General features: G+C 49.2%; 1 non-coding gene across 1 annotated transcript; it reads left to right on the forward strand.

Annotated features, from left to right (window-relative positions):
- Positions 1–9,221: 9,221 nt before the first annotated feature.
- LOC127214341 (U6 spliceosomal RNA) lies at positions 9,222–9,331 on the forward strand. Its single transcript, XR_007833825.1, has one exon. It is a non-coding gene; the product is annotated as a U6 spliceosomal RNA (small nuclear RNA).
- Positions 9,332–11,369: the final 2,038 nt, after the last annotated feature.

Raw genomic sequence — 11,369 nt, forward strand, 5'->3', positions numbered from 1 at the left:
GTCTTAATCACCCACAGAGGGCCCTTGTTTTTCTAAACTTCAAAAGATTCCCTGCCTAGAGGGTGAAATCGGTCAGCCCTTAAGGTGCAAGGAGCCGGAGTTGGGAGCTATGCTGTGGAATTGAATTTGCTGACCTAGATATAGTTTGCAGCCCACAAACCTCACACCACAGCAAGGCTTTCTTGTGCTGGGGACAGTTTTGCAATGACTAAGGTTCTCAGAAAAAGTCTGAAGAAATCAGAGGTGTGGATGACAGCCCCAAGACCACAGGCCCCTGGGACCTTCCTGTTTGTTCCATGGAGAAGGGAGGGGGGGGGGAGGAAAGCAGACCTTCCCTGTGTGGGCCCTGGTGTTCCCTTAGAGAGAATAAGGCTGGGGCTTGAGTTTGAACTGTGTGTGCCCCGTCCACTCGCTCTGCTCAGACAGGTTATTTTTAGTTAGAAAGTAGAACCAGCCACAGAGGCCCAAAGTATTTTTGGAAATTGGGCTTAAAATTGTGTGAATTGTGAGGCCGAGGCTGGTGTTAGTGGTTAAGAGTGCATACTGCTCTTTTCTCCTCCTTAAATGTATTTATGGTATGGGTATGAATGTTTTACTTGCACATATATGTGTGTGCATCATGTGTGCCTGGGGGCCGGAGATCAGAAGACAGCGTCTGGAAGTGGAATTACTGGGGGTTACAAACCACCAAATGGGTGCTAAGAACCAAACTTTCCTTGTTCCTCTGCAAGAGCAGAGCATCTATAAACTACCAAGGCATCTCTCTGGCCTCTACACGCTCCCCTTGCGGAAGACCTGAGTCCCATTCCCAGCACCTGTAACTCCTGCTCTGGGGGATCTGACCCCTCTGCTCGCCTCCGCGGGCACCTGAACTCACACTCACGTGTGCACACCACCCCCCAGGCATACCTACACATAAGCATAATTTAAAAATAGATAAGTAAAATAGATAACGGGGCAGCTTGGGATGTAGCTCATTTGGTAGAGTGCGTGAGACGCGGTCCCGTTCCATCCCAGCACTGAATAAAGTAGGTGTGGTGGTGCACACCTATCACTGTAGCGCTTTGTGGGTGGAGGTAGGAGGATCGCGTAATCATTGGATCCCGTCTCAATTTAAATAAAAGGGGGAGGGAGCAACTAAGGGAAGACAGACACGAAAAGCAGCAGCAGAAAGCTTAAGAGACAAAAGCCCAGTATAAATATGCCCAGAGAGATAAAAGTAGATTCAGAGTCCGCAGAGACTGTGTGTGTAGGATGTCACGGTGGAGGCGAGGGTGTGTGTGTGCTTTGCAGAAGCAGAGCAGATGCTAAAACCAAATCTGGGTAGCAGGAGCTGCAGCGGGGACAGATGGAGCGGGTGGGGCTGTGCTGTAGGCTGAGGAGGCTTTGGCCAAGCCCATAGGGTGTGATGGAGGCGGCGTGGACCCAAAGCGTGGTTATCCCCGGGTCGGTCAGTTCTTGGGCTCGCTATGGATCGGTGCGCCCTTAAGCAAGGCAGCCGTCCTCTACTGAGACATGCAGCACAGAAAGGAGAGTGGACCCAGTGTGTTCTCCCTGCCTGCACGTGAACTTGGATGGCCAAGGCCATCACTTTTTAAATGAACATTCAAGGGATTCTTGCAAGGTTGAGCCCATATTGCAGAGACTAAAATTTTGAGCAAGTCACTGGAAAGGAAAGTTGAGAGAAAACTGTGGCAGCGGGGGGGGGGGGGGGGGGGACCCAGACAGGGCAGTGCAAGCCTGTATGTAATTCTAGCTTACTGGAGCTGGAAGCAGTGGGGTCAGGAGTTCAAAGCCAGCCTCGACTTTGTAAGAAGTTACAGGCCAGCGTGAGGGCTATGTGAGACATTGTTTCAAAGAACAGAAACCAGGGGCTGGAGAGATGGTTCAAAGGTTAAGAGCACTGTCTGAGTTCAACTCCCAGCAGCCACATGGTGGCTCACAGCCATGTGGATGTAATGAAATCCTGTGCCCTCTTCTTGTGTGCAGACATACGTGCAGGCAGAACATTATAAGTATTATTTTTTTTTTAAAGCAAAAACCAAACAAAACACAAATTGAAGAAAGAGGGTATACAAATCAGGGGTAAATTTGGAGGTTTGGCAGTTGAGCAAATAGAGTTCCATTCAGAGAGAATAGGAGGGGCTAGAGAGATAGCTCAGCTGTTACACCGTTCTAGCAGAAGACCAGAGTTCAGTTCTCAGCACCCACACAACCACCCATAATTTCAGGCGTCCATGGGCATGGAATGTGCATGTGCATGTGCATATGTACTCATGTGCACAAACATACTCTCTCTCTCTCTGGCGCGCGCGCACACACACACACACACACACACACACACACACAAAAGAGAATAGAATACAGGTATAGCAACTCAGGCCTGTCATCTCAACGCCCAGGAGGCCAGAGGCAGCAAGACCACTTGAGTTGGCTGCCAGCCTGGGCTACGTAGTGAGACACTGCCCCGGAGAGAGGTGGGGTGGGGTGGGGTGGGGAATGGAAAGCAGGAAGTCATGTTGTAGAGAATAATAATCCAAGAAGATGTTTTTTGTTTTGTTTTTGTCTTTCTAAATGCTGTGTATTTTTAGATGGAAAGGGCGTAAGTGTCTTAAGGCACAGAATTGTGAAATTTCAGATAGTGATGACTAATGGGAGACAGGAGACAGAGGAGCAGGAATTGGAATGCTTTGAACTATAGGACTGTGAGCTGGGATACAATGCCAGACTGCTGTTTTGGGACTGGTGAGATGGTCCAGAGGGGGAAGGCACTTGCCACCAGAGCTGAGTTCAGTCTCTAGGACACACACATGGAAACAGTCTTATGATTTCCACACATGCTACATGGCACACATGCATATGCACCCTACCCCATCCCTGAAGGAGTAACTTCAGAGTTCTTTGTGCTTATGTGAGAGAGGCAGTGTTTTTTGTTTGTTTGTTTTTGTTTTTTTTTATGTGTGTGTGTGTGTGTGTCCTGGAATTTGTGATGTAGGTCAGGCATGCCTCAAACTCACAGAGGTCCACTGGACTCTGCCTCCAGAGTTGGCATTAAAAGCATGCACCACTGCAGCTAGTCTATTAATTTTATCTTCTGTGTATGAGTGTGTGTACTTGAGTGTATGTATGTAACCCACATTCATGTAGGGGCCCACAGAGGCCAGAGAGGGCGTTGGCTCCCCTGGAGCTGGAGTTACAGGTGGCTGTGAGCCACCGTGTGGGTGCTGGGAACTAAAGCTTGCTCTTCTAGTTTTCAATTCCTGATCTATTGCTTCTACCTCCCAAGTAGGGGGTTCCTGGCGTGCACCACTGTACTGGGCAGAGTTCTTACACAGTGTGGTTTCTGATCGGCATGCAGCCAAAGCACACGCAAGCGTGAAAGTAAACTAAAGACTCCTTATCAGAAAATCTAAGGTTTTGCACTTTAACCTTACAGGCAGTCTTTTTCTGATGACTGTTGTGTGATATATTTCCTGAGAATGAAGGAGTAAAAACGTAGGAAGCAGGAAGACAAAAAGAGTATGGACTGGGAGACTGGGGGCCGTCAGGAAACCTTCAAGGGAGAAAAAAGTGATGTCTAGATGGCTTGCTGGGTTTAGGTGTGATGGAGGTTTTCAGCAGCATGTCTCCTGGAAAATCCAAAAGGAAAAGTTTGTATCAGATAGGAGGTGTGGATCCAACCGTGAGTGGTGATCTTGTGTGAGGGCTGTCTGTGAGTGATTCCGCCGAAATGGATGCACGGGGCCTCATCCTCAGTTTCCAAGAAAACAACCGATAAGAAGTCAAGCAAACAAACAAAATAAGTAAAAGGCAAAAATGAATAAATGAAACCCAAACAAAACAAAAAGAATTCAAAGAAAAGATGGTCAGGGCAGGGTGGATGGATGACTCAGCGGTTAAGAGCACTGAAGACTCTGCTTTCTGGCTCCGCAGGCGCTGCAAGCCGGTGGCACACACAGGCACACAGACAGACAAGGCACACAACATTTTAAAAACCTAGCATTAGAAAGATGCCCCCAGTACTTGGGGGTGGGGGGTGGGGTGGCTGGAGGAGTAGCCTCCACTACAAAGTGAGTTTGGAAATCACTTGTTGTGTTACATGAGTTGCTGTCTCAAAAGACAAAAACAAACCCACCTTTTTAAATTTGTTTTTCTTTTTTACAAGTTATACTTACCTATTTATTGTGTGTTCATGAGGATGGTGGCCATGGGCCGTGTTGTGTGTGTGGAGAACAGAGGACAATTTGTAGGAACTGGTTCTCTCCTCCACCAAGCAGATCCTGGAGGTTGAACTCTTCAGACCAGAGGAGAGGCCTTTGCTTGCTGAACCATCTATCAGTCTCCCCATGAAAGTACCTTCCAGCCATTTGATGTCTTCTGTTAGTAATTTCCCACCCCACGACCTCTTCATTCTGCCCTTTGCCTGTAAACCCTTTCTGGTGTCTTTTATTTCAAACTAACCTTCCTTTTTATTTTTTAGTTATTTTTTAATTGAGATGGGTTCTCATTATGTAGACCAGGTTGGCCTTGAACTCACAGTGATTAGCCTGTTTCTGTCTCCCAAATGCTGGGGTTAATGTGTACCAGCATACTGAACCAGCTAACCACCCACTATTAAAAACAAACGCTTTAGCTTTTGACAACCTCTTACAACCCAGACTAGCCCCAAACTTGGGATTCTCTTGCGTCTGCCTCCAACGTGTTAGAATTACAGAGTGCACTATAGTGGCTGTTTTAAAATGTCACTCAATAAAAAAAGAAATGCCTAAATATTAGAGAAAAAACTTAACTGTTCAGGGTTGCAGCAACAATGGAGGGAATTCAGGCTGCAAATGCAAGGCAGGAAGGGATTCATAGCCCAAGGGCAGCGTGCAGTGGGCAACAGATGGAGGGTTAGTGACGAGACCATCAGGGATCAGCAGAGTCTGGCCGAACAGAGTTCTTGCTGATAAGTTAAGGGTTTATTTGTCGATGGTGATATGTTTCAGGGATATAACACTGATATCCATCAACTCAATCAGGCATCAAGGGTAGAGAGATGACACACAAAAAACTTTCTTGATGAGCACGGCAACAGGATGAAGGCCAAAGACCAGCCGGGCTTTGTTGAGAAGGGAGTTTAGCTGGGCATGATGGCACACGTTGTTAATCCCAGCACTCGGAGGCAGAGGCACTGGATCTCCTTGAGTTTGAGGCCAGCCTGGTCTGCACAGCCAGCCAAGGCCACATAGTGAGACTGTGTTTCAGAGGGGGGTGGGGTGGGGGATGCAGTATGGTTAAGGTGAAAGGTTTTTTTTTTTTTTTTGTCTGTCTTGAGACAAGTATCACTGTAACCCAGGGTGGCTATGGCCCTGTCTCAGCTTTCTGAGTGCTGGGATTACAGATGTGACCCACCACACTTGGCTAGGGAATGTCTTTACCACAGGTTGATTTTCTGATTGTATATTACACACTGTGGACTTTAGATATTCTTATTGGTATGATTAAAAATATTAGTGTGCATGTGTGTGTGTCCCAATGAGTTTCTTAGGGTTGTTTGTAGGATTTGTGGCACCTTACCAATTGTTATAGCATCAGAGAAAGTTAAGGAACTTCCCCAGAGTCCCTCAACTGCTTATAGAGCTTCAGGGAGGGTGGAGGCTCGTAAGTCCCTCCCTCTCCTTGACAGGATGCTGACAGGGGCCAATCAGTGCTAAATTACCAATAACCACAGCCTTGATCAGGCTAGGGATATGACAAGAAAGCTCTTCTGCATCAGCCACAGGCCTCTTCTGAGACAAGAGAATGGAGTAGTAATAAAAGCTGGATTTAGAGCCGGCAGTGGTGGTGCACGCCTTTAATCCCAGCACTCAGGAGGCAAAGGCTGGTGGGTCTCTGTGAGTTCGAGGCCAGCCTGGTCTACAGAGCGAGTTCCAGGACACCCAGGGCTGTACAGAGAAAGCCTGTCTTGAAAAACCTAAGTGAGCAAACAAACCAAACCTGGATTTGTGTGGATATTGTGCGGATATGCACTCCAGCAGTCTGGGCCAGCAACAGCTTAGGGGAAGTGGGAGAGATGGGTGAGGGGCTGGGGCTCAGCTCACTCTGGACACGCACTTTGCGCACTTTGCCCAGGTAGTCTTTGTTACAAGGTGCTGAGGAAGCAGAGACCAAAGGGGAAGAGTCATATTTCTCTGCACAGCTCAGGTTCACCCCAACACTGCTTCCCTCAAGGTCTCAACAAGGTTCAGGCTGTGTTTAGTAATTAGCCTTTATGCCAGGACCCCGATTCTCTGCCCCCCGCCCTCCGGTCAATAAGAACTGCCTAAATAAGTCCTGAGGTGAGGTGAGATCTCTTCCAGGGAGTCACAGGGTGGGTGGGGTGACATTAAGGGAAAAGTAAAACAAACAGAAACAGATGTCCCTGCAGCCCAGGTCCCAGCCTAGGGGACCATGGGAAATGGATGGCAGCTGATAAGAATTGTTTTCAACCTGGGCCCCTGGAGTCAGAAGCTAGGCTGTGCCCCTTGGTCCTCTGGTCCTCTCCGTAGTGATCTGATTCCTGTTCCAGGGACAGGCCTGTGGACCATTCTCCCCTGCCGCCACCCTCCGCCCCAGTGAACACTGTTTTAAAGTGTTCACTAACAACCGTGGACAAAGAGTGCTGTTTGCACATCCATCTGTCACCAGGAAACACCAAACGTTCCAATCACAGGTTCTTAGTTTAGATAAAACAATTTTAAAAAATGGACATAGAAAAGGACTCGCAAGTTATTAAGGGTCCAGGAAAACAAACAGAGGGACAGGCAAGGTTGAGATTATGCTGCAGCTCCCTGGAGTAGGGAGACAGAAAGTGCTGGAAAGGGGGAAAGCTCCCCTGAAGTCAGAAAGCTGCCTGGGGTGGGCTCAGCAATGAGACCGTCAAAGAGCCTTGGAGAGGAAGAGGCTTTGGGGAGTGTAAGTGTCTTTATCAGTAAGGGGACAGTTCTTCTGTTTTCAGAATTTTATCTTCAAGTGTGAAAGCAGGAGGATCAGGGGTTCAAGACCACCCTCAGCTATATAGTGAGTGTGGGGTACAAAAGGCTGTCTCAAAACAAACAAAAAAGCCCGGCCAGGAGGTGCACGCCTTTAAGCCGAGCACTCAGGAGGCAAAGGCAGGTGCATCTCTGTGAGTTGGGGGTCAGCCTGGTCTAGAGTGAGTTCAAGGGCAACCAAGGCCCTGCATAGTGAGACCATTTCTAAAAAACCAACAGTAATAATGATAAAAAAGAGTTACCACAGACCCCTGCATTGGCTTACTGTTTGTAATGTTTACTCCATCCCCATCAGGGATGGTGTGGGATTGGACACAGCTTCACACAAGAGCCAGAGTTCCTCCCTTTATGGAACCTCTACTAGGGGAAAGCCCAACCCTTGACTTCACAGCAGGAAAGAATTGCAGGCAGAGCCAGCATGAAGCAGAGTGGAGTTTGTTTATTCTTTTGAAACGGGGTCTCATGTAGTGAAGGCTGTCCTCAATCTTGCTGTGTACTGGAGGGTACTTTTGGATTTCTGATCCTCCTGCCTTTATCTCTCAGGTGCTGGGATTCTAAGCATAAGCCATCATGTCTGGTTTTATGGAATAGAGTTCAAACCCAGGACTTTGCATATTCTAGGCAAGTACTCTGTCAACTGAGCCACAGCTAGAGGTCCATCATCTGCATTTATTTGTTTATTTGTTGTTTGAGACAGGGTCTCACTATGCATTCCTGGCTGGCCTGGAGCTCACAGAGACCTATGTGCCTCTGTCTCCTGAATGCTGGGATTAAAGGTGCAGCCACTACCCCTCACAAAGTGTATTAAAAGACATCCACATGGCAGCTAACAACTGTCTGTGACTCCAAGATCTGACACTTTCACACAGACATACCTGCAGGCAAAACACCAATGTGCATAAAATAAAAGTAAATCAATTAAAAAAAGTATTGCCTCTGATAGTTACTTTCATATTATTGTTAACCAGGTTAGAATTTTTCTTTTTTTGCTTTTCCAAGACAGTGTTTTTCTCTGTCTGGCCTTGAACTCTGTCTCCTGAGTACTGGAATTAAAGGCATAAGGAACACCCCAAGGCCACCTGGCTAGAATTCTTTTTCTTTTTAATATTAAAAGGTTTAAGTTTAATTGTGTTTGTGCGTCTCGGTTGGGGTATGTGCACCTGAGTGCAAGTGTCCATAGAAACCAGAGACATCGGGGTCTCCTGGGGCTCCAATCACAGGCAGTTCTGAGTTACCCTGATGGTTCCCTTGCAGGAGCAGCACAGCCTCTTAACCACTGAAACCTCCTGGGAGGGAATTATTTCTAAAGGTTTATTTGTTTTTATCTTATGGGTATGAGTGCGTACCTGCTGGTGGATATGCGTACCATATGCTTGTGATGCCCAGAAAAGGGCACTGGGTCCCCTGGAACCAGAGTGACAGATGGTTGTTAGCTGTCGTATGGGGGCTGAGAATGTAATCGGTGTTGTCTACAAGAGCCGTGAGTGACCACTTAGCCATTTCCCCCTCCCCGGGCTGGATTTCATTTGTTTGTTTAGTTTTGGTTTTTCTGTGTAGTTTAGTTTTCTCTGTGTAGCCTTGACTACCCTGCCTTAGCCTTGAACACAGAGATACACTTGCTTCTGCCTCCCGAGTGGTGGGATTGTAGGGATGCACCGCCACCCCCGGCCTTGAGCTGCAATTCTTGATTCTCCACTGCCTAGAAGCTTTAGCCTGACTTTGGAGTGGGGAATTCCTCATCCTTGTCTTTCCTGTCTCAAAACCTAGGTACCAACTCCATGTGCTGCAAGTGGCCTCTCCATCCTCAGGGAGGCAGAGCAGAGGACATGGGGATCCAGGCCCCGCTGCCCTTAACTCCACTGCTGTGCTTTCTTGCTTATTTCTCCCGGACTGGCTGGCCCCACTCCCTGGAGGATACTTGGTGTAGAGGCTCCCTGCCCCTGCCACACCAGCTTAGGGACAGCAGGACTACTGGCTAAGCAGGCCTAGAGGTCGTCTTGACCCTGTTTGAAGTCTTGGCTATTCCGTCCTAGCTAAACTGAAACACAGGCAGGGTTGGGCAGAGGTGGAGGGGGGTCTGTGGGACTCCTAGGAAAGATGCCCAAGAGGAAAGCAGGAGAGAGAGCTTTGGAAAGCTGATTGTGGAAATGGGCTGGTTGGTAATCGCTGAGAAAGGGAAGGATGGTATAAGCTGAAATGAAAAGAAGTTGGGTAATTGATTTGGCGCCCGGTAGACTAAAATTAGAATAATACAGAGGAGCTTAGCGTGGCTCCTGTGCAAGGATGACACACAAATTTTTGAAGTATTTTATATATAAGTGCACATATACTTTTTAAATTAATTAATTGTACTTTCACTGTGGAATCTTGGCCGGCCTGGAACTCACAGAGATGCATCTGCCTCTGCTGGGATTAAAGACCTATCTCATTACCGACCTACATTTTACAGAAAGAAAGGAAGAAAGTAAATACAATTGTGATAAAAGTTTTGCTTTGGCAATGCAGTGGCTCAATCCCAGTTCTCTGGAGGTTGATGCAGGAAGAGTAATGGGAATTTGATCCTAGCTTGGTTACAGTATGAGACTGAATAAACAAACACACAAAAATAAATAAACAAACAAATAAATAAATAAAATCCACAACCAACAGCAACAGCAAACCCACCCCCCATTGCACAGGAGTACTGCGGTCAGTGTGGCCTGTGTTGAGGCAAAAGCTAGGTGTCTGCATCCCTCCTCATCCTCATGGCCACACAGCTAATCTGGATTTGGCCCCAAGAGGGACCAACTTTGTCCTTGGCATCTCCATTCAGGCAGGGCAGTTCCTGGGGAGGGACTGGCTTTGAGCTGCCATCTGTGGAGGTCACACGGTCCACCAGGGTTAAGCCTGTTCTGCTCGGCACCAGCTGGACAACCTTGACCTGGCTCTGATCCTTATATAGAGTGTGGTATTTCCGTTTCCTCCTCTGTAAACAAGGCCTGAATGAGGATTAAATGAAACTTTGTTCCTGGAGGGGTGGGAGGCTCACCACACCCCAACCTGGGTTGACCCCCCCAAAACAAGCTCTTCAGGGCTTGGCTGTGACCCTGGTGTGGCCTTGTCTCCCTGCTCTTGGGGTGATTGGACTTGGCGCTCCTGCCTCTTCTCCAGCTCCGGGACAGGAAGCTGAAGCCGGCCCTGGCCCCTGCCCTCCCTTCTCTTCCTTGCTGGGAGCCCTGTCAGGTGTGTGTGAGAGTGTGTGAGTGTGAGTGTGTGTATGTGTGTGCGTGCGCGTGTGAGTGAGGGAATGTGCGTGTGTGAGTGTGTGCGAGTGTGAGTGTGTGCGTGAGTGCGTGTGAGAGAGTGTGTGCGTGTGTGTGAGTGTGTGCGTGAGAGTGCGTGTGTGAGTGTGTGTGCGAGAGTGTGCGAGTGTGTGTATGTGTGTGTGAGTGTGTGTGTGCATGCGTGTGTGTGCGCACGCGGGATGAGGCTCTGCTTCCTGGATTCCCCAGACTCAATGGTTTGCTCAGCACAGAATTCAGCCTGAGTTAGGCAGTGGTGGCCATGCACGCTTTTAGTCCCAGCACTGGGGAGGATGGGGCAGGGCGATCTCTGTGAGTTCGAGGCCAGCCTGGTCTACAGAGCGAGTTCCAAGGACAGCCAGAGCTACACAGGGAAACCCTGGCTCAAAAAACAAAGAGAAAGAGAATCTGTCTTACTGTCACCTGAGGGTCTGGCCATTTGCGTTTGTCCTCTGTGTGGGGATGAGGTGGAGGAGCCACAGATGAACACGGGTGCTTCTGAGTCCCCTGAGTCCCATCTGCACTTCAGATGTTGGAAAAGCTACAAAGGTGGCAGTGGAGATGGGGATGGGGGTGGGGATGGGGGATGGGGGTGGGGGATGGGGGATGGGGATGAGGATGGGGATGAGGATGGGGATGGGGATGGGGATGGGGGTGGGGATGAGGGATGGGGATGGGGATGAGGATGGGGGATGGGGGATGGGGATGGGGGTGGGGATGGGAGATGGGGGTGGGGATGGGGGATGGGGGTAGGGAGGGAGTGGGGGGTGGGGATGGGGATGGGGGTGGGGATGGGGATGGGGATGGGGATGGGGATGAGGATGAGGATGGGGATGGGGATGGGGATGGGGGTGGGGATGAGGGATGGGGATGGGGATGAGGATGGGGGATGGGGGATGGGGATGGGGATGAGGATGGGGGATGGGGGATGGGGATGAGGGATGGGGATGGGGGTGGGGATGAGGATGGGGATGGGAGTGGAGATGGAGGTGGGGACGGGGGTGGAGATGGGGTGGGGATGGGGACAGGGGGTGGGGAAGTGTGTCTCAGGTCCGCCTGGGCATATGGAAACCTG

The sequence above is a fragment of the Phodopus roborovskii genome, unplaced genomic scaffold (assembly GCF_943737965.1).
Source record: "Phodopus roborovskii unplaced genomic scaffold, PHOROB, whole genome shotgun sequence".
NCBI classification, from domain to species: Eukaryota; Metazoa; Chordata; class Mammalia; order Rodentia; family Cricetidae; genus Phodopus; species Phodopus roborovskii.